The 19,251-nt window shown below is 40.1% G+C and overlaps 1 protein-coding gene across 12 annotated transcripts in view; it reads left to right on the forward strand.

Moving 5' to 3' along the window:
• The first annotated feature begins 1,185 nt into the window (after positions 1 to 1,185).
• Positions 1,186 to 19,251, forward strand: part of ATP7A (ATPase copper transporting alpha) — a 137,621-nt gene continuing 119,555 nt past the window's right edge. For 7 of the 12 annotated variants that reach the window (XM_016943569.3, XM_016943573.3, XM_024353289.3 and 4 more), the window contains exon 1: positions 1,192 to 1,415. The gene's annotated coding sequence lies outside the window, so the exon portion shown is untranslated. Of the gene's footprint in view, positions 1,416 to 13,576; positions 13,621 to 19,251 lie in introns of all 12 variants that reach the window. The other 5 variants (XM_016943570.2, XM_063804358.1, XM_063804359.1 and 2 more) reach the window with 3 other exon arrangements.

Genomic DNA, 19,251 nt, shown 5'->3' on the forward strand with positions numbered 1-19,251 from the left:
AGGGACTTGACAACAGCTAGGATGGAAATTATTTCAACACTTAAATATGCTTACTTTGTGCCGGACGCTGTTCTAAGTCTTTTACAAATATTTACTTGATATTTGTATTTTGTGTACTATTTTGATTTCTGCAACATTATTAGGCTTCATACTCTTCTGTGGGAACTGGGTTCAAATGGTTCCAGATGAAAATACAAATAGTCCTGTGATTAGTTTTGTTCTACATCTTATGACAGATACTTCATGAAAGGAAATATGAAAAGGCCACATCTTGCTTTGAAATAAGTGAGATGGAGCCTCTCCCTCTTTTTACTGTTAATGTTCATAGTTTTAAAAATCCTAGAATTTTGCTGCTTTTCAAAATGTTAAATTGGAAAGCAAGAATAAAATGACCCTTTTTTCAAATGTTTTCTGTACCATTTATTGCATTGTTTACATTTTATGCATCTCATTTCTAAATGAACTCATGGTAACAGAGACTGTAACACTTTTGCATCACCGGAATCTTCTAGGTGTGTAAAATGATGGACGAGTGAATGAATAAATGGGGGAGTGGTTCAGAGCTTGGAATGGCGCTATGAAGGTGGTGAAGTGACGTCCCTACCCCCTCAACACACATATAAAAATTATGAATTTATAAACATTTTCCTCTTGATGTAATTTTTCAATGGAGGGAAGAGGATAAATTCATAGTTCTGGCACTTACATCTGGAATTAGGCTACACAGTCTACGGGAAGCAAGTTAACACAGTCTAACAGATGCACGTGAATTTCATGCTGGGCGAAGATGAACTATGTGGAAGATGACTTACAAGGAGCTTTTATGTTACATCTTGGCAGTTAACACAGTCTAACAGATGCACGTGAATTTCATGCTGGGCAAAGATGAACTATGTGGAAGATGACTTATAAGGATCTTTTATGTTACATCTTGGCCTGAAGTTAGGAAACTAAAGATGACAAAGGCACTGTTTTAGTATGGGTTTTCTGGTTTCGTTTTTGTCGTGGGGGCGGGGTGGGATAGTGGACTCGTACCCTAACAAAGACCCACCCGAGGCTGCGTGTCGGCCCGGGGGCAGCAGGGGGCAGGAGAAGCTGGCTGTAGACCACGCGTTCCTTTTCACGTGACCAGTCGCTCTCTTTCCCGTGGCGGCCCTGCTTCCGGCAGGGGCATCACCCGGAAGTGGGGGTAGTCGAGGGAGGGAGGGGTAAAGGCGGCTGGCCGCCGCGGCAGGCCGCCGCGGCAGGGGGTGGGAAAAGAGAAGCAGAGGGAGGAGTTGTTGCTGCCGCCGCCGCAGCCGCAGCTACTGTGACTTCTCCGATTGTGTGAGCTTTGTTGGAGCCTGCGTACGTGGATTTATCGCTGCCACGGTCTGCGTAGCTCCAGAGGTTTAACCATAGGATAGAGAAACCAGGTAAGTCCTACATTGGCTTCCCGTCGTCCTTTCTCCTGGAGGGGGTCTTCTGTGCTGTCAGTTTGTACTACGAGTGTGGTGAGAAGGTCATGTTAGTCTGGGGCAGTCTCGAAAGTCTCACTTATTCACAATTCAGGTATTAACTACATTTATGTTTTACCTCCCCTAACAGGGGATAGAGGAGGGGAAATTAAATCCTGACCTGTGTCACTTTCTTGTACCCTCTTGGAGAGAGTGTCCTGATCATCCATGGCCTACGTTACCCAATTAATTGAGGGTACAAGAAAGTTTGTGTTTGGCATTGAAAGTCACATGGACTGGGGTCTTTGCTTAGTGACACCTCTTTATACTTTGGAAGCTAAGGTTACTAAAATGACCATAATTGATGAAATAATAATTGAAAAATAGATATTTGGCTTCTTGTCTTGCTCTGGGAGCGTAAGGTAAACTGAGAGAACTCTTGTTTCCACTTAGTTTTGTTCATTGTGCCCCCTTTCCAGTAAAGTTACTGTCCATTGTCCGACCCTGTGGCATCTTATCTTTGACACTTTTCTTCGTTGTAGACGTTGAGATTATCTTAAGCACAAACACTTATGTTTCACAATTCAGCGTTTGTCCAGGATCTGATCTTTATTTTAATCATAGACTCTTTATCTACAATAGTATGGCTTTGTATTGAGAATATGTGCAGAACATTGAATTAGATGATACTGAGGTTATTAATTTTTTTTTTTTTTTGCCGGGTGCGGGGCGGGGAGCAGGGAGGGGGTGATGCACAAGAAATAAGACAGAGTTCCTGGCCTCAAAAGAGTTTACTTACAGTAGGCTGGGCGCGGTGTCTGACACGCCTGTAATACCAACACTTTGGGAGGCCGAGGAGGGTGGATCACCTGAGGTCAGGAGATCGAGACCAGCCTGGCCATCATGGCGAAACCCTGTCTTTACTAAAAATACAAAAATTAGCTGGGCGTGGTGGCGGGCGCCTGTAATCGCAGTTACTCGGGAGACTGAGGCAGGAGGATCGCTTGAACCTGGGAGGCGGACGTTGCAGTGAGCCGAGATCGTGCCACTGCACTCCAGCCTGGGCTACAAGAGCGAAACTGTCTCCAAAAAAGAAGAAGAAAAAAAAATAAACAGTTTACATACAATTGAGTCCGAATTGAGTCAGTTGAATTCAGCTATGAAGACAATGGTTTCTAGCAGCCCCACTGACTGAATTACTAGGTTGCTTATCACATCCTTTTCAATGGTTATTTTTGAACTGGCATTTTATTATATTTAACATTTTCTGGTGTCTAAGGTCATGACATGAGAGAGTTTTTTTTTGTACTTGAGGGTCTCAATGTAGTAGGAAAGAAAGATACACGATTACCTAAACATTTAAAAAATCTCACTAATGTCATATATTAGAAACAGGAGGTGTTATGAGAGTGCAGGGAAGGGAGCATGTGAACTGGGCTTTGAAAAATAGATAGGATTTAGCTTTGCAGGAATGGAGGAAGAGGAAGACATCTATCTGGACTGATAGAAGAAATAATGTGAGCAAAGCCGTGGGGGTCTGGAAAGTTGCCCGACCTCCAGTAACACACTGTAAGTCAATATTCCTATTTCTAACAGCCACATCTTCCAAGATGTCACTGATTAAAATTAGAAAAAATATAGAATACAAAACTAGTCAGCTCACAAACATATCCAACTGCCCTCCAGCCAATAAGAAAGCTTATATAGAGAAAAAAAATACATGGAAATGACAAAAGCAATGTTAATGTATGAGGCTTAATTCTGATGTAAACTCAAATCTAAAAGAGAAAAAATGTAAAACTCGCTATACTTTAATTCTGATTGAGTGTTGTGCCTTAAATATAATTTGGAATCATTTTTAAAATTGTTGGGAATGAATAACATTTTCTGAAGTGAGCAACTGTTCCAGGTTTTCCCCCAAGGAATCTCTGCTTTTCCTTTTTTCCTCTAAATTGATTTCTCTCTATTGATCTTCTTAACTTGATAGGAACTATTCTATTCCGATCACAGCCTTAGAAAGATCTTGATGCCTGCCCTCAAGATAAGGTTAAACACTAATCCCTCCAAAGGATAGGTTAACATCTCTGTTCTCTAAAGCAGAAGGTTGATTTTCTTTGAAAAATGCTTGCAGAAGCAGTAAAATTTGCTTACAAAACAAGAGAGAGAGAGAAAAGAGTGCAAAAATAACCCCAGCTAACACACTACAACCTTCACTTCTGTGAGGGCGCTAAAGGAAATACATTTTAAAAAAATAAATTCCTTGTTATAACTCCTTTTATCTATATATTTAAAAGCTCTTGGCAAACTTTATTAATCAAGACTTTGGACATCCTGATGAGTGAAAATAATCTTCATTTGCCAGTTGGGAAAGTAAATTGCAAGGAGAGATTTTTGTCTGAACTCATAGAAGCACTAGCATAGATGAGAATAGTATTTGGGAGTTTTGTCTCAAAATTCCTTCTATTCATCTTTGTTAAAGGGCAGTTCAGGTTTTAGCGTTTTGTTTTTAGACAATGATATTTCTTAGGATATAGCTCAACATGGGGCCGGGGCAAGAGTGTTGGGAGGCTGGGGGACAGATGAGTGATAGGCAATGGTTAGGCAGAGTATTTTAGTTCACTCTACCATCCCAGCAATCATGTTTTTCCCTCTTAAATCTCAGTCTTCAGGTTGATTTAATGTGATATTACTTGCTTACTTAACTTGCTGAGATAGTTTGGCAGGAAAAATATCAAAATTCCTTTAGAATGTGTTTCATTAAAAGGGTCCTGTGTTTCTGATTTTATAAAATGTTCTTACTTTTTCCAGCACTGTTTGCAAATTGAAGTGATTTCCTAATCTTTTTGTGCCCAAATGTATGAGATATTGGTAGACTACATCAGTTTTCACAGATACTTCTTTCCTTGAAGGAAATGAGGGTAAAATACCCCATTTTGAGTCAGTTATGTGTACTTTGTACCATATTTTCTGTTCACATTTAAAATTATACAGCTATGTCTCAAGGATGAAAAAAGAGTTTTACTTATTTTTACTATTAATCTCTAGTGTAGAAGTCCAGTTTTTCAGACCTATAATCAGGAGTGCATTTTTAACAATTTACCAATTGAAATAAATGGGTTATTTCACATTGTAGGGATATTGTTTTAGACTGGCCATTAACCTTATTTTATTTTATTTTTATTTTAAAAGATGTTATTATTTATCTATGTATTTATTTATTTTTAGAGGCAGGGCCTCGCTCTGTGGCCCAGGCTAGGGTGCCATGGCACAATCATAGCTCACTGCAGCCTTAATCTCCTGGGCTCAAGTGATCCTCTGGCCTCTCAAGTAGCTGGAACCACAGGCGCATGCCACCATGCCTAGCTACTTATTAATTAATTAATTATTATTTTTTAAATAATATTATTTTTAAGAGATGGGGTCTTGCTCTGTCACCCAGGCTGGAGTGCAGTGGCGCCATCATAACTCACTGCAGTCTCGATCTCCCAGGCTCAAGCGATCCTCCTACCTCAGCCTCCTGAGTAGCTGGGACTATAGGTGTGTGCCACCACTCCCAGCTAATTTTTAAATTTTTTGTAGAGACAGCATCGTGCTGTGCAGTGGTGCGATCTCGGCTCACTGCAACCTCCGCATCCTGGGTTCTAGTGATTCTTTTGCTTCAGTCTCCCAAGTAGCGGGGATTACAGGTGCGCGCCACCACACTTGGTTAGTTTTTGTATTTTTGGTAGAGAAGGGGTTTTGCCATGTTGGTCAGGCTGGTATCGAACTCCTGACTGACCTCAAGTGATCCACCCTCCTCAGCCTCCCAAAGTGCTGGGATTACAGGCATGAGCCACTGCGCCAGGCCTTAAAACACCTAGTGTTAAAAATGGTGTCTTAATTGTATTCTCAGATTCTCCTAGAAAGAAAAGATATACTAAATGTATATTTAGATATACTAAAACACCTAATGTTTATTTTTGTTTATTTATTTTTGAGATGGAGTCTGGCTCTGTCACCTAGGCTGGAGTGAAATGGTCTATGTTTGTTTTTTCATCTTGACAGTAATATCTTTGAACATTTTCTGGAGTATTAGATATTATTCTCTTGATGCTTCAAGGTATCTTAACTTCACCATTGTATTGCGATATATTGTTTTGGAGAGACAGTATAATATAGGATTAAGAGTGGAGGCTAGGTGGGGCACAGTTGCTCACGCCTGTAATCCCAGCACTTTGGGAGACCGTGGCAGGCGGATTGCTTGAGCCCAGGCGTTCGAGACCAGCCTGGGCAACATAGGGAAACCCTGTCTGTACAAAAAATACAAAAATTAGCTGAGTGTGTTGGCACATGCCTGTAGTCCCAGCTACTCAGGAGGCTGAGGTGGAAGGATCGCTTGAGCCTGGAAGGTTGAGGCTGCAGTGAGCTGAGATCACACCACTGCACTCCACCCTGGATGAGAGAGTGACAGAGTGAGACCCTGTCTTGTCCGAAAAAAAAAAAAAAGCCTGTCTTGTCTGGCTCAGTCCAGGTGCTAGACTGTCTAGGTGGGATCCCAGCCCCTCTACTTACTACTTGTATGACCCTGCGCAGATTTCATACTCCTCTGTGCCTCAGTTCCTTCAAATTTCTAAAATGGGGACAATAACAGTACCTGTCTCACAGGATTGTTAATGATCTAATACATGTACGGTGTCTGGCAGATAGTAAACATACAATAAAATGTAGTTACCTTTAATATTTTAATATATTATTTACTGTAAAAGTAATTTTAACATCCTATATAATAAAATTATAAATTACAGTTTTGCTGTACTATAAATTTAGTAGACTATAGGATCAATGTACTAATCAATCAATACTTGCAAGCAATATTTAAATTCTTTAAAAAAAATTTTTTTGGAGACAGGGTCTTGCTCCGCAGCCCAGGCTGGAGTTGCAATGGCACGATCTCTGCTCACTGCAACCTCTGCCTCCAGGGTTCAAGCGATTCTCATGCCTCAGCCCCCCGAGTAGCTGGGGTTACAGGCGTGTGCCACCACACCCGGCTAATTTATTTATTTTTAGTAGAGACGGGGTTTCGCCATGTTGGCCAGCCTGGTCTCAAACTCCTGGCCTCAGGTGATCTGTCCGCTTTGGCCTCCCAAAGTGCTGGGATTACAGGTTTGAGCTACCGCTCCCGGCCCTGCCACCACGCCCGGCACAATACTTAATTTCTAAGTTACACCATAGAAAATTGGCCGGTGCGGTGGCTCACGCCTGTAATCTCAGCACTTTCGGAGGCTGAGGTGGGTAGATTGCTTGAACTCAGGAGTTCCAGACCAGCCTGGGCAACAAGGTGAAACCCCATCTCTACAAAAATTACAAAAAATAGCCAGTTGTGGTGGCATGCGCCTATAGTCCCAGCTACTGGGGAGGCTGAAGTGGGGGAATTGCTTGAGCCTGGGAGGTTGAGGCTGCAATGAGCTGAGATCATACCACTGCAATCGAGCCTGGGTGACAGAGTGAGACCCTGTCTCAAAAAAAAAAAAAAAGAAAAAAAAAGAGAAAGAAAACGGAAAACTCAGATTGAGAGGGTCCCCCAGTAGCCTACAGTACACCTACATATGCTAACATGGCATCTTAAAGCTCATTATTACAGCTGGCAAATCAAATCACTGTGATGTGCTCATCCTATTTCCCTATCAAGAAAACTCATAACAATCTGCTTCTGTAATTAGTGAGCCACAGACTCTAGGCCATCGAGATTTTCCACATTCCCTAATTGTCAAATGCTGAACCATACTTGTACTGAATAAGTTGTGATACAGTGTAAGCAAGGGAAAAGGCCTTATGTATGTCTAACCTACTCTGCAAATAGCTGCATTCTTACAAAGTTGTGTGTAAATTGAATTTTTACAAAGCATGTCAGCACTTTGATTAGTACATTTTTATTGTGTGCTTATTGCATATTCAGTGTTTCCTGTGAGCTATACAAAGAAGCATAAGGCATATGTTCCAATGTCTAGCAAGAGAAAGAAGTTTAATACCAAGCAGAGAGAAATTAGGTACTACTAAACTATGAAACTGATTCCAGGGTATTCGGAATTTAAAAAGAAAGTGGCTAGGAGTATTTGACATGATTTTTCATGAAGGAGGTGGGACTTCAGTTCATTTACTTACTCAACAGTGATTTATTGAGTAGCCACCATGTTCACTGGTGGTATGATAGTGAACAGAGCAGATATGGTCCTGTTTCTGTGGAGTTTACAGACTAGTGAAGTAATAGAACTTAAATATGTGCAAGAAAACATTCTAGGTGAGGGGACCAGTTCTAAACAAAGTCATAGAAATAAATGATAAGAGCATGGACTATATGGCAATCAGTGAAGGGACTTGCTTGATTGTAGTAGAGATTTTATGTTGGGGAGGAGCACTGCAAGTGATAGATGCAGACCATCTTTTGAATGCTTTGAAGAACTATTTAAGTCTGTCTAAAAGTCCTTTGGATACACTGTTCTGGAGAGGGTTTGGGGCTTTGGGGTCATACTGCCTTGGTTTGATCTCATCTCTACTCTAATTTGTTTAAGTTTAGAATTTTATAGTAAGTTTTCTCAGTGACACAACTCTATAGGCAACAAACTGATATTTACAGAGTGGTTGGGGTCAGTAACCCTTGTATCAGTTAAGCAATGTACACATGAAGTGCCAGTAGGAAGTCCAAGGAAAGGTTGGGAGAAATAAAAGGAGGTTAGTAAAGGAAAGAGAAATAAATACATTCTGTGATAGTTGGTAGAATGTCATCAGAAATGTCTTCAAGCAAAACAATACATTTGCCTGTCTTTTGTTTCTAGTTGCGTTTAATGGTAGTGTGTTTTCCTTGTCTAAATATGAGAAAGAGAAACTAAACTGCAGCTACTTGACGTGGGCATCTGAGAGCTACCAATGGTTGGCTTAGGTTATGTTCTACATTTGAAGCATCTGGTCAGTTTTAGATTGTCTTCTATATTTGAAGCATCTGGCTAGACCACTTGTGTCCCAGTTTTCTATTTTACCTAAACTCAACTTGGTCAGAAGCTTATGTAGTAAGTATTGTTTGTAACCTGTGTTAGTACTCTCTTAACATGGCTTAAAGCATGAATGGATTGCCAAATGAATACCTGTTATGACCTGTATTTTTTCTTGTTACCTTTGGATTTAATGTAAGTATAATAATGCTCTAAGAACATTTGACAGTATTGTTCAGGCACTTTTTTTTTTTTTTTTTTTGAGACAGGGTCTGGCTTTATTGCCTAGGCTGGAGTGCAGTGGCACGATCACAGCTCACTGCAGCCTCAACCTCCTGGGCTCAAGCAATCCTCCTACTTCAGCATTCCAAGTAGATAGGACCACAGGCATGTGCCACCATGCCTGGCTAATTTTTAAATTTTTTTTTTTGTAGAGACGGGATCTTACTTTGTTGCCCAGGCTGGTCTTGAACTCCTGGGTTCAAGTGATTCTCCTGCCTCAGCCTCCCCAAAGTGCTAGGAGTACACAGGCAAGAGCCATCATGCATAGCTGCTTATTCAGGTGCTTTTAAGAAATTTTTTCCACCAGAAAAGTAGAAATGATCATACCAGACTACCTTTGTCTCCTCCCAATCTTTTATTATGGTGATGTCCAACCTTGTTATAAGGAGGAGCTTCTTTTAATCTCAGAGTCATGAGATCAGGGCAGATACTGACAGTGTAGTTCCTGAGAAGTAGTTGCTGGCTGTGCTGTTCTTCCTTTCCCACTGGGAATCTTAGCTGAGACATGTAGCAGAGAGAAGACATTATGGGGAGCCAGCATGGAGCTTTATAGGAGGTGAGGTGTCTAGATCTACCAGTAGATCCCGATTTGCAGGTTTGAGACTCCTACCTTATTTCATCCATGGCTGTTGCATTATACAAATCTAGTGGGCAGCAGCCACAGTCTGTAAAAATTATGACATGGAATTACACAATGTGGCAGCCCTGGAAACTACCCAAACCACTTCTATTTCTAGTCCTGTATTCCCTTCAATACCTACTACATCCAGCAGCCGTGATAGTCCCAACACGTTTATCATTTGAATCTCTTTGCTTCCCACTTGAAGGCTCCCCTTTAATCCAACAGATAAAATTTACATCTTTGTCTAAGGATTTCAAGGTGTTGCATAAATTTTCTTATTCTATTTAAGTATACTCATCAAGAAAATGATAATAACTGCCTCGTCTAATTCATAGGTTTTTATCAGTATCAAGTGGAATAATGTATGCAAAAACTTCATAAATTAAAGAATACTACACAAATATAATATTCTTTTCAGATATATTATGTTGTGGAAAGAATACTGAATTCCAATCAGATGTCTGGCATCTCAGTTCTTTCTGCTATTAGCAAACTGTGACTTTGGACAAATTACTTTGTGCTCTGGGGACTTTGTTTCCTTACCTATAAGAGGAAACTAATAATGCCACTCCTATCTACCCAGACACCTAAGAGCTACTTTTTCCTCACCTCCACATTCAGTCACCAAATTTGTTGTCTAGTTCTTAAAATTTCTTAAGTTGGTCCTGCCCTCTCTATCTCCATTCAGTTCCTAATCACTTCCCTTTTGGGCAGCAGCCTGTTAAAAAAAATTGTGGTAAAATATGCATAATATAATATTGACTATTTTAACCTTTTTTTTGAGATGAAGTCTCACTCTATCACCCAGGATGCAGTGCAATGGTGTGATCTCTGCTCACTGCAGCCTCCGCCTCCCAGGCTCAAGCAATTCTCCTGCCTCAGCCCCCTGAGTAGCTAAGATTACAGGCACACGCCACCCCTGGCTAATTTTTGTATTTTTAGTGGAGACGGGGTTTCACCATGTTGGCCAGGCTGGTGTCGAGCTCCTGACCTCAAATGATCCACCCGCCTTGGCCTCCCAAAGTGCTGGGATTACAGGCGTGAGCCACTGTGTCCGGCCCCATTTTAACCATTTTTAAAGGTACAAGTCAGTGGCATTGAGTGCATTCTCAGTGTTGTACAATCATCACTGTTATGCATTTCCAGATTTTTTTCATCATCCCAAACTGAAACTCTGTACCCATTAAATAATAGCTTCTCATTCTGCCTTCTCTCACCCCTTGGTAACCTCATTCTACTTTCTGTCTCTATGAATTTACCTATTCTAGGTACTTTTTGAAAAATAATTTCAACATTTATTTTTGATTCAGAGGGTACATTTGCAGGTTTGTTACCTGGCTATATTGCATGATGCTGAGGTTGGGGTACAATTGATCCTGGCAATCAGGTACAGAGCAGAGTGCACAATAGTTTTTCAACCCTTGCCCCACTCCCTCCCCACCCAGTAGTCCACAGTATCTATTGTTGCCATCTTTATGTCTATGAGTACCCATTTTTTTTTTTTTGAGACGGAATCTCGCTCTGTCGCCCAGGCTGGAGTGCAGTGGTGTGATCTCGGCTCACTGCAAGCTCTGCCTCTCGGGTTCATGCCATTCTCCTGTCTCAGCCTCCCAAGTAGCTGGGACTACAGGTGCCCGCCACCACGCCTGGCTAATTTTTTTTGTATTTTTATTAGAGACCGGGTTTCAACATGTTAGCCAGGATGGTCTCGATCTCCTGACCTCGTGATCCGCCCACCTCGGCCTCCCAAAGTGCTGGGATTACAGGCGTGAGCCACTGCGCCCGGCTGAGTACCCATTGTTTAGCTACCACTTATAAGTGAGAACGTGTGGTATTTGGTTTTCTGGTCTGCGTTAGTTTGCTTAGGATAATGGCCTCCAGCTGATTCCATGTTGCTGCAAAGGACATGATTTTGGTCTTTTTTAATGGCTGCATAGTATTCCATGGTGTATATGTACCACATTTTCTTTATCCAATTCACCATTGATGGGCACCTAGGTTGATTCTATGTCTTTATTATTGTGAATAGTGCTGCATTAAACATAGAAGTGCATGTCTCTTTTTGGTAGGACAATTTATTTTCTTTTGGATATATACTCAGTAATGGGATTACTGGGTCGAATTGAGTTCTAAGTTCTTTGAGAAATCTCCGTACTGCTTTCCACCATGGCTGAACTAATTTACATTCCCACCAACAGTACCTAAGCATTTCTAGGTACTTTTAATAAATGGAATAATACAATATTTGCCCTTTTGTGTCTGGCTTATTTTACCTAGCATAATGTCTCAAAATTTCATCCATGTTGTAGTATATGTGAGAATTTCATCCCTTTTTATGGCTGAATAATATTCCATTGTTGGGTAATAACGTTTTAACTGGTCCTCCTAACTCCAGGCTTTGCCCTATCAAATTTGTCCTTCGTGATCTGACCTTACTTACCTTTACAATCTCCTTGTTGTTACCATTCATGCCATATGCCTCAGCCATACCAGTGGTGGTCCTTAAATATGGCATGCTGTTTGACAACTCTGTAACTTTATTCATGGCTCTTTTGTCTGAAATTTATTTCCATTCTTCTGGAGAACTCCTACTCAATCTTCAAGACCCAGTTTCCCTAACAATAGTGGATGGGTGAAATTATGATACGTTCATATAGTGGACTTCTAGTCAGCCTTTTAAAATTATGGCATATATATTAGTGGTTAAAAGCACAGGCTCTGGACCAGGCTTACTGGGATCAAATTTCAAATCTGTCACTTACTAACTATGTGACCTTGGGAAAGTTCCTTACCCTCTCTGTATCTCAATTTTTTCATCTATGAAACAGGGATAGTAATTGTATCTATCCCATCAGGTTGCTGTGAACATTTAATTACTTAGAAGTATTAGCTAGGCCAGGCGCAGTGCCTCACGCCTGTAATCCCAGCACTTTGGGAGCCCCAGGCGGATGGATCACTTGAAGTCAGGAGTTTGACACCAGCCTGGCCAACATGGTGAAACCCTGTCTCTACTAAAAAATAGATAAAAATTAGCCAGGCTTGGTGGTGGGCACCTGTAATCCTAGCTACTTGGGAGACTGAGGCAGGAGAATCACTTGAACCCAGGAGGCGGAGGGTGTGGTGAGCTGAGATCACACTACTGCACTCTAGTCTGGGCAACAGAGCTAGATTCTGCCTCAAAAAAATAAAAATAAAAATAAAAATATTAGCTATTATGTTTTATTTATTTGTTAGTTTTTAAATTTTTTGTAGAGATGGGGTCTCGCTATGTTGCTCAGGCTGATCTTGAACTCCTGGCCTCAAGAAGTCCTCCTGCTTTGGCCTCTCAAAGTGCTGGGATTACAGGCGTGAGTCACTGTGGTCGGCCAAAAGTATTAGCTATTGTTATATATTAATATTTACTGTCATAGAAAAATGTTTATTATATAGTGTTAAATGAAAAGAAACATGCTGTAAAATAGAATAGTATATCATTTTTGTTAAAAATGTGTGTGTTCTTGGGTGTGGTGGCTCACGCCTGTAATCCCAACACTTTGGGAGGACCAGGCAGGAGGGTTGCTTGAGGCTGGGAGTTTGAGACCAGCCTGGGCAATATAGGGAGACCTCATCTCTACAAAAAATAAAAAATTAGCTGGGCATGTGGTGCATGCCTTGAGTCCCAGCTACTCAGGAGGCTGAGGTGAGAGGATTGCTTGAGCCTAGGAAGTCGAGGCCACAGTGAGCTATTACTGTGCCATTGCACTCCAGCCTGGGCAACAGAGTGAGATCCTGTCTCAAAAAAATGTGTGTTTATATGTAGACACACATATAATACCCTCCTAGACTTACATACACACACCCCACCCCACCCCACACACACAACCCTCAACATGTTAGCCTTCATTATTTCTCAGTGATAGACCAATTGGTTGTTTATTTTTTATATTTGCTTATCTATATTTTCTGTTTTTCTCCATTTGACATTTATTTCTTACATTTGGGGAGCATGAAAAAAGACACAGTTAAAGCATCTCTTCTGTGAAGCCTTCCCTGATTTCCCTTCCTTCGTCCTTTAGGGCACCAGAATACCTTGCATCCCTGAACTCCTTAAAGCCTGTATTATATTCATTTACATTTTAATCCCCAACTGGGACTAGTGCAGAGCCTAAAAGATACATGAACTTAGCCATATTAGTAAGGTGAAAATGGAATTATGTGCAAGCACTTTACACATGTTATCTCATATACAGCACTCAGCAGTCCCATGAGTAAGAGTTATCTGTGTTTTTCAGATGAGGAAACTGAGCATCAGAAGAGACCAAACAATTTGCTGAAGGTATACAACAGTAAGCAACAGAATTTGGATTCAAATCCAAGTCTGTCTGATGCCAAAGGTGGTCTTTTCAATGTATATTGAATGACTGAATGATCTAATGAATGTATCTGCTGTCTCAGATGACATAATTTATGAAAGACTTATTGGTAAACAAATATGCTATATGAATGTAAAGATATGTTGTTATTTTCTGCTATATTTTCATCTGCACCCTAGATTCTGACTAGGCAAATGAGCTTTCCTTCTCCCCATGCACAATTTTTTCCCTCTGTTAGTATAAATTGGCAATTTTGGCTCTCCATTTGTCTTTTTATACTGCCCATGCTCTTTCCACTCTTTAGGAACCTGACTCATAATTATGATATTAAGCTTTTCAGATTAATCTAGCCATGTCCATCAGATTTACTGTTGTGTGTACATGTTGAGAAAACTAATTAGAAAGTATCTGGCCAGATACAATTTGTTTCAGTGATGCCAAAGTATGGTAATTCCTAGTTTAATGTGTTTACCTTTTACTTTTTTTTTTTTCTTTCTTTTTTTTTTTTGAGACAGAGTCTGTTTACCTTTTTTTGTGTGCTGATATGTCCACATTTAATTTCCTACATTCATATTCATACCGCTTTCAAAAGAAGGTGTTGTCAATGATAAAACATTAGACAGAAATAGTTTTTAGACAGAGGATGTTAATAAGTTCAGCCTATGTCTTATTTAGGTTTATGTTTTTGTGTGTATGTGTGCACAGCCTTCATCATTTAAGTTTATGTTTTGTGTGTATGTGTATGCAGCCTTCATCAAAAGAAAAAAGGCAGATAGTCAAGAGGTGTTTTAATAATTTATATCACAGCTACAACAGAATATACTAAACCAAAATTTAGAATTTGATTATAGCTTGACTCCCTACAATTTTTTCAGAATTAAAAAGATGAATCCCCTTTAAAGCAAACTAACTGAAGGGAAGCATCTACTTTGTGAAAATTGCCTGTCTAAAATGGGGTGGGAAATAACTCCCTTTTAAGTACCGCACTTTTTTTTATTCTACCAGAACCTGGTTTCTAAAGATTTCAACCTATTTTTATAGTCTCAGTTTTGTGAGATGACAAAGTTCATCTTAGTGATTTCTAACTAAGAAAGCACAACCACAGAAACGAGGAATGGATTCTGGAAAGGGAAACTTCCTGCAAATTATGATGAATTTACAGAAATAGTAAATATTTAAATTCCATAAATAGTTAATATTGTTGTTGATAGTTATTTGTCTTGATTTCTGTTCAAGAAGTATACATTTGAATTAGCACACAGTGTATTTTATTCCTAGCAATTTAGTATATTTTTCATAGCCATCGATATTTGGGATTCTGCTTGCTTATGATTACAAATCACTTGAAACCTGCCAGTTGAAAATTCTCAAGAGTGTGAAATGATATGGGCCTTCAGTGAATTCATTCCCCTTTATCTGTATAAAATACCTGGCTAAACAGTTGTCTTTGACAATTTTAAATTACTGTTTCCTTTCTTAAAAACTCCTTTCCAGAAGCTGATCTCCCGTACATTTCCAGTACATAATTTTTCATCCTTATCTGTCCTGACAGTGATTCAGCTTTGAATAAGAGAGAATGTTACCAGAGTTTCACCTTTATTGGCCTAAGTCTTTGTTTATTTTTTGAGACAGAGTCTTGCTCTGTCGCCTAGGCTGGAGTGCAGTGGCATGATCTCGGCTCACTGCAACTTCTGCCTCCCGGGTTCAAGTGATTCTCCTGCCTCAGCCTCCTGAGTAGCTGGGACTGCAGGCACGCGCCACCACGCCCAGCTTATTTTTGTATTTTGGGTAGAGACGGGGTTTCGCCATGTTGGCCAGGCTGGTCTCGAACTCCTGACCTCAGGTGATCCACCCACCTCGGCCTCCCAAAGTGCTGGAATTACAGGCATGAGCCACCACGCCCAGCCAGCCTAAGTCTTTAAAACAGGACATGAAAGGAATTGAAGGGTTGGGTATGGGTGGGGATGTAGATCTAGACTATATTTATGGAATGTTTGCTTCCTTCGTGCTGAAAATTGTTCTTTGGACCTTGGGATGAAAAGAGAAAATATATGAAAAATAAGAATGTTATGAAAAGTCTAAGTATTCTGAAAAATACATTACTATACTACTTTATAATCATACCATATAAATATTTCAGCTATAAAAATTAATGCAAAATAAATTTTCTCCCAATATGTTAACTGCTTTAAAAAAAAGTATTGGCAAGATTGATTATATTCTTTCCTAAGAGGAAAGATAACTTTGCATAATCACCAAGATGGTTTACCAACATACACCACGTATACTGAGTATTACAGTCTTCACCAACATGAGTCAAATGCTAGCGTGTATAGGGTTGGTAGTATAAACCTACCTGGTACCTTTTTGGTTTTGCTGACTAAATGGTGCTAATGAAGCCAGGGTTATAGACTTCATCTCTGTGGGAGTCACTTGTTCTTTGGAGTCATTAGGTATGCCACTAACTCTGCTCCACAGTTTTCCGAATGCAGTTTGTTCATTAAGAAAGGGAGGCTAGTACAGAGTAAAAATAGCTCAGCAAAAAGCCATCATCAGTACCCATGCCCTTAGCCTCCTGATGGGGGGAGGAGGGTCTTTAATGTCCAGGCTTTCAAACTCACATATACATTTTTATTATTAATCAGTGGAGGCTGCACTTAGAAATTTATTTCTTTGGACTTCTGCAATATTCTGCTTATAAAGTGTTTCTGTGGTTTCAACTGTAGATCCCTTTTTGCCTTTATCTCCAGACTCTTTTGTCTCAAAACTTTATGGTCTCAGAGAACTAAGGAAAGACTTGGCTCACTATATGCATTTGCAGAAAGTAATAAGGCTTTTTTTTTTTAACGCCATAAAGTGATCTCAGCAAAGTGACAAATCTATAGTTTCAGAACTGAAACTAAACAACTCTTTCGTGGTTTATTAGACTCTTCTATATTAAGTAGAGCAGTTTTAGGTGAGCCTCTGGGAATCTCATGAAACTGAGCTTCCAGTGTGGCTCATAGTCGTTTGTAATCTATACAAATCTATAGTATCTTTCATTGAGTATCATTAAAGAATGAGGTATTTTGCAGAAGTGAATTTCCAAATAACTGAAGTATACCCTTTACATTTTTGTCATTCAGGGATCTGATGCATGCATCCTACAAAGACATCCTTGAAATACATTTACTTTTCCAAAATAAAAATACTTTTATTTCTGATTAGAACATTGATAAATGGTCAATGTAAAAACAAAATCTAGTCAATATTTATTTATTTATTTATTTGAGACAGAGTCTCATTCTGTCGCCCAGGCAGTGGGGGCAATCTCAGCCCACTGCAACCTCTGCCTCCCAGGTTCAAATGATTCTCCTGCCTCAGCCTCCTGAGTAGCTGGGGCAACAGGCGTCCACCACCACACCCGGCTAATTTTTGTATTTTTAGTAGAGACAGGGTTTCGCCACATTGGCCAGGCTGGTCTCAATCTCCTGACCTCAAGTCATCCACCCACCTTGGCCTCCCAAAGTGCTGGGATTATAGGCATGAGCCACCACGCCCAGCCCCAGTCAATATTTAGATAGCTCTCCTTTCTGAGATTTATTTTTTCTTACAGCATTTATCACTACTTGACTTTTGCAATTTTTTTTTTTGAGACGGAGTCTTGCTCTGTCACCCAGGCTAGAATGCAGTGGCGCAATCTCAGCTCACTGCAACCTCCACCTCCCCAGTTCAAGTGATTCTCCTGCCTCAGCCCCCCAAGTAGCTGGGATTACAGGTGCACACCACCATACCCAGCTAATTTTTGTGTTTTCAGTAGAGACGGGGTGTCACCATGTTGGCCAGGCTGATCTTGAACTCCTGACCTCAAGTGATCCTCCTGCCTCAGCCTCCCAAAATTCCAGGATTACAGGCATGAGCCACTGCGCCTGGCTCACTACTTGATTTTATACATTCCTTTGTTTGCTTATTGTCCATCTCCCTCACGAGAATGTGAGCCCCATGAAAGAAGAGACAGTGCCCCTCTTCACTGCTGTATCACCAGCACATAGATTAGTACCTGAAACATAATGGGACTTCAATAAATATGTGCTGACTAAATGAAGAAAGTAGAAATCACTCTTAATTCCACCATCCAGGGATTAGCCATTGTTAAGATTCTGGTATCATTTCTTTCCTTTTTTTTCTTTTTTAAAGAGCAACCCTATTAACTGATCTGGTATGATTTCTAACAAAAGTTTTTTCTCTTACATACACATTCTCATGTGTATATATAAATTTATACAACATTTTAATAGAAATAGGACTATCGTCAATTGTTTGTAGCCTCTTTTTTCACTTAACTCATCACAGACATGATGTCATTAAGCAAACAATTATGTGTTTTTAATGGAGATATGATAATATATTTGACCAATTCTGTATTGATATTTAGGTTGGTTCCAGTTTTTCAATCACATAAACAACCTTGTGATAAGCATCCTTAGCCATACATCTTAGTACAGTTGTCTGTACCTTTCCTCCCCTTTGAATATATTCTTAGAACTGGAATTTCTGGGTTAAAAGGTATGCATTTTTTTAATTATATTTTAAGTTCTAGGGTACATGTGCACAATGTGCAGGTTTGTTACATACGTATACATGCGCCATGTTGGTGTGCTGCACCCATTAACTCGTCGTTTACATTAGGTATATCTCCTAATGCTATCCCTCCCCCTACCCCACAACAGGCCCCGGTGTGTGATGTTCCCCTTCATGGGTCCAAGTGTTCTTATTGTTCAATTCCCACCTATGAGTGAGAACATGCGGTGTTTGGTTTTTTTGTCCTTGTGATAGTTTGCTGAGAATGATGGTTTCCAGCTTCATCCATGTCCCTGCAAAGGACATGAACTCATCAAAAGGTATGTATATTTTAAGGCTTTTTTTGAGACGGGGTCTCACTCTGACACCCAGACTGGAGTGCAGAGCTGCAATTATGGCTCACTGCAACCTCAAGTGATCCTCCCACCTCAGCCTCACGAGTAGCTGGGACTACAGGTGTGCACCACCACACCCGGCTAATTTAAAAATTTTTTGTAGGGACAGGGTCTTACTATATTGCCCAGGCTGCCTATTTTAAGGCTTTTGATAAATATTGCCAACTTGTCTTTTGGAAACTCTGTAGGGATTGGTGTTAGTTTATACTACCATCAGCAGTATATCATAGTTCGTTAACTCAAAACTATTTTGATATTAATGATTTTGAAAAAAAAGACTTTCTAAAACACATTAAGTATTTTTAGTGCTTTATTGCTTTTCTAAGCAGAATACCTGTACCTGATTTAATTATAACACACATACACACACACACACTCATATATATATGACATGACATGTGCTCGACCTGTTATTGCTCACTGTCCTTGAGTTGAGAGTAGTGTTCTTCCTTCTACCACTGCCTCCATGGGGCAGAGAGGTCCTTTCCAGAGCTGAGAATGTCAGTAAGAGATATATGTTCCTTGGCATCTTGACTTCCTAATTGGAATTTACTATATGTTTCCCCACACGAAACAGTGTTATAGCACTATTAATATATAGTCCAACTGTGCTATTGTCTAAACTCCTAAGAAATGGAC

This window comes from Pan troglodytes, chromosome X, assembly GCF_028858775.2.
Source record: "Pan troglodytes isolate AG18354 chromosome X, NHGRI_mPanTro3-v2.0_pri, whole genome shotgun sequence".
In the NCBI taxonomy this organism is placed as follows: Eukaryota; Metazoa; Chordata; class Mammalia; order Primates; family Hominidae; genus Pan; species Pan troglodytes.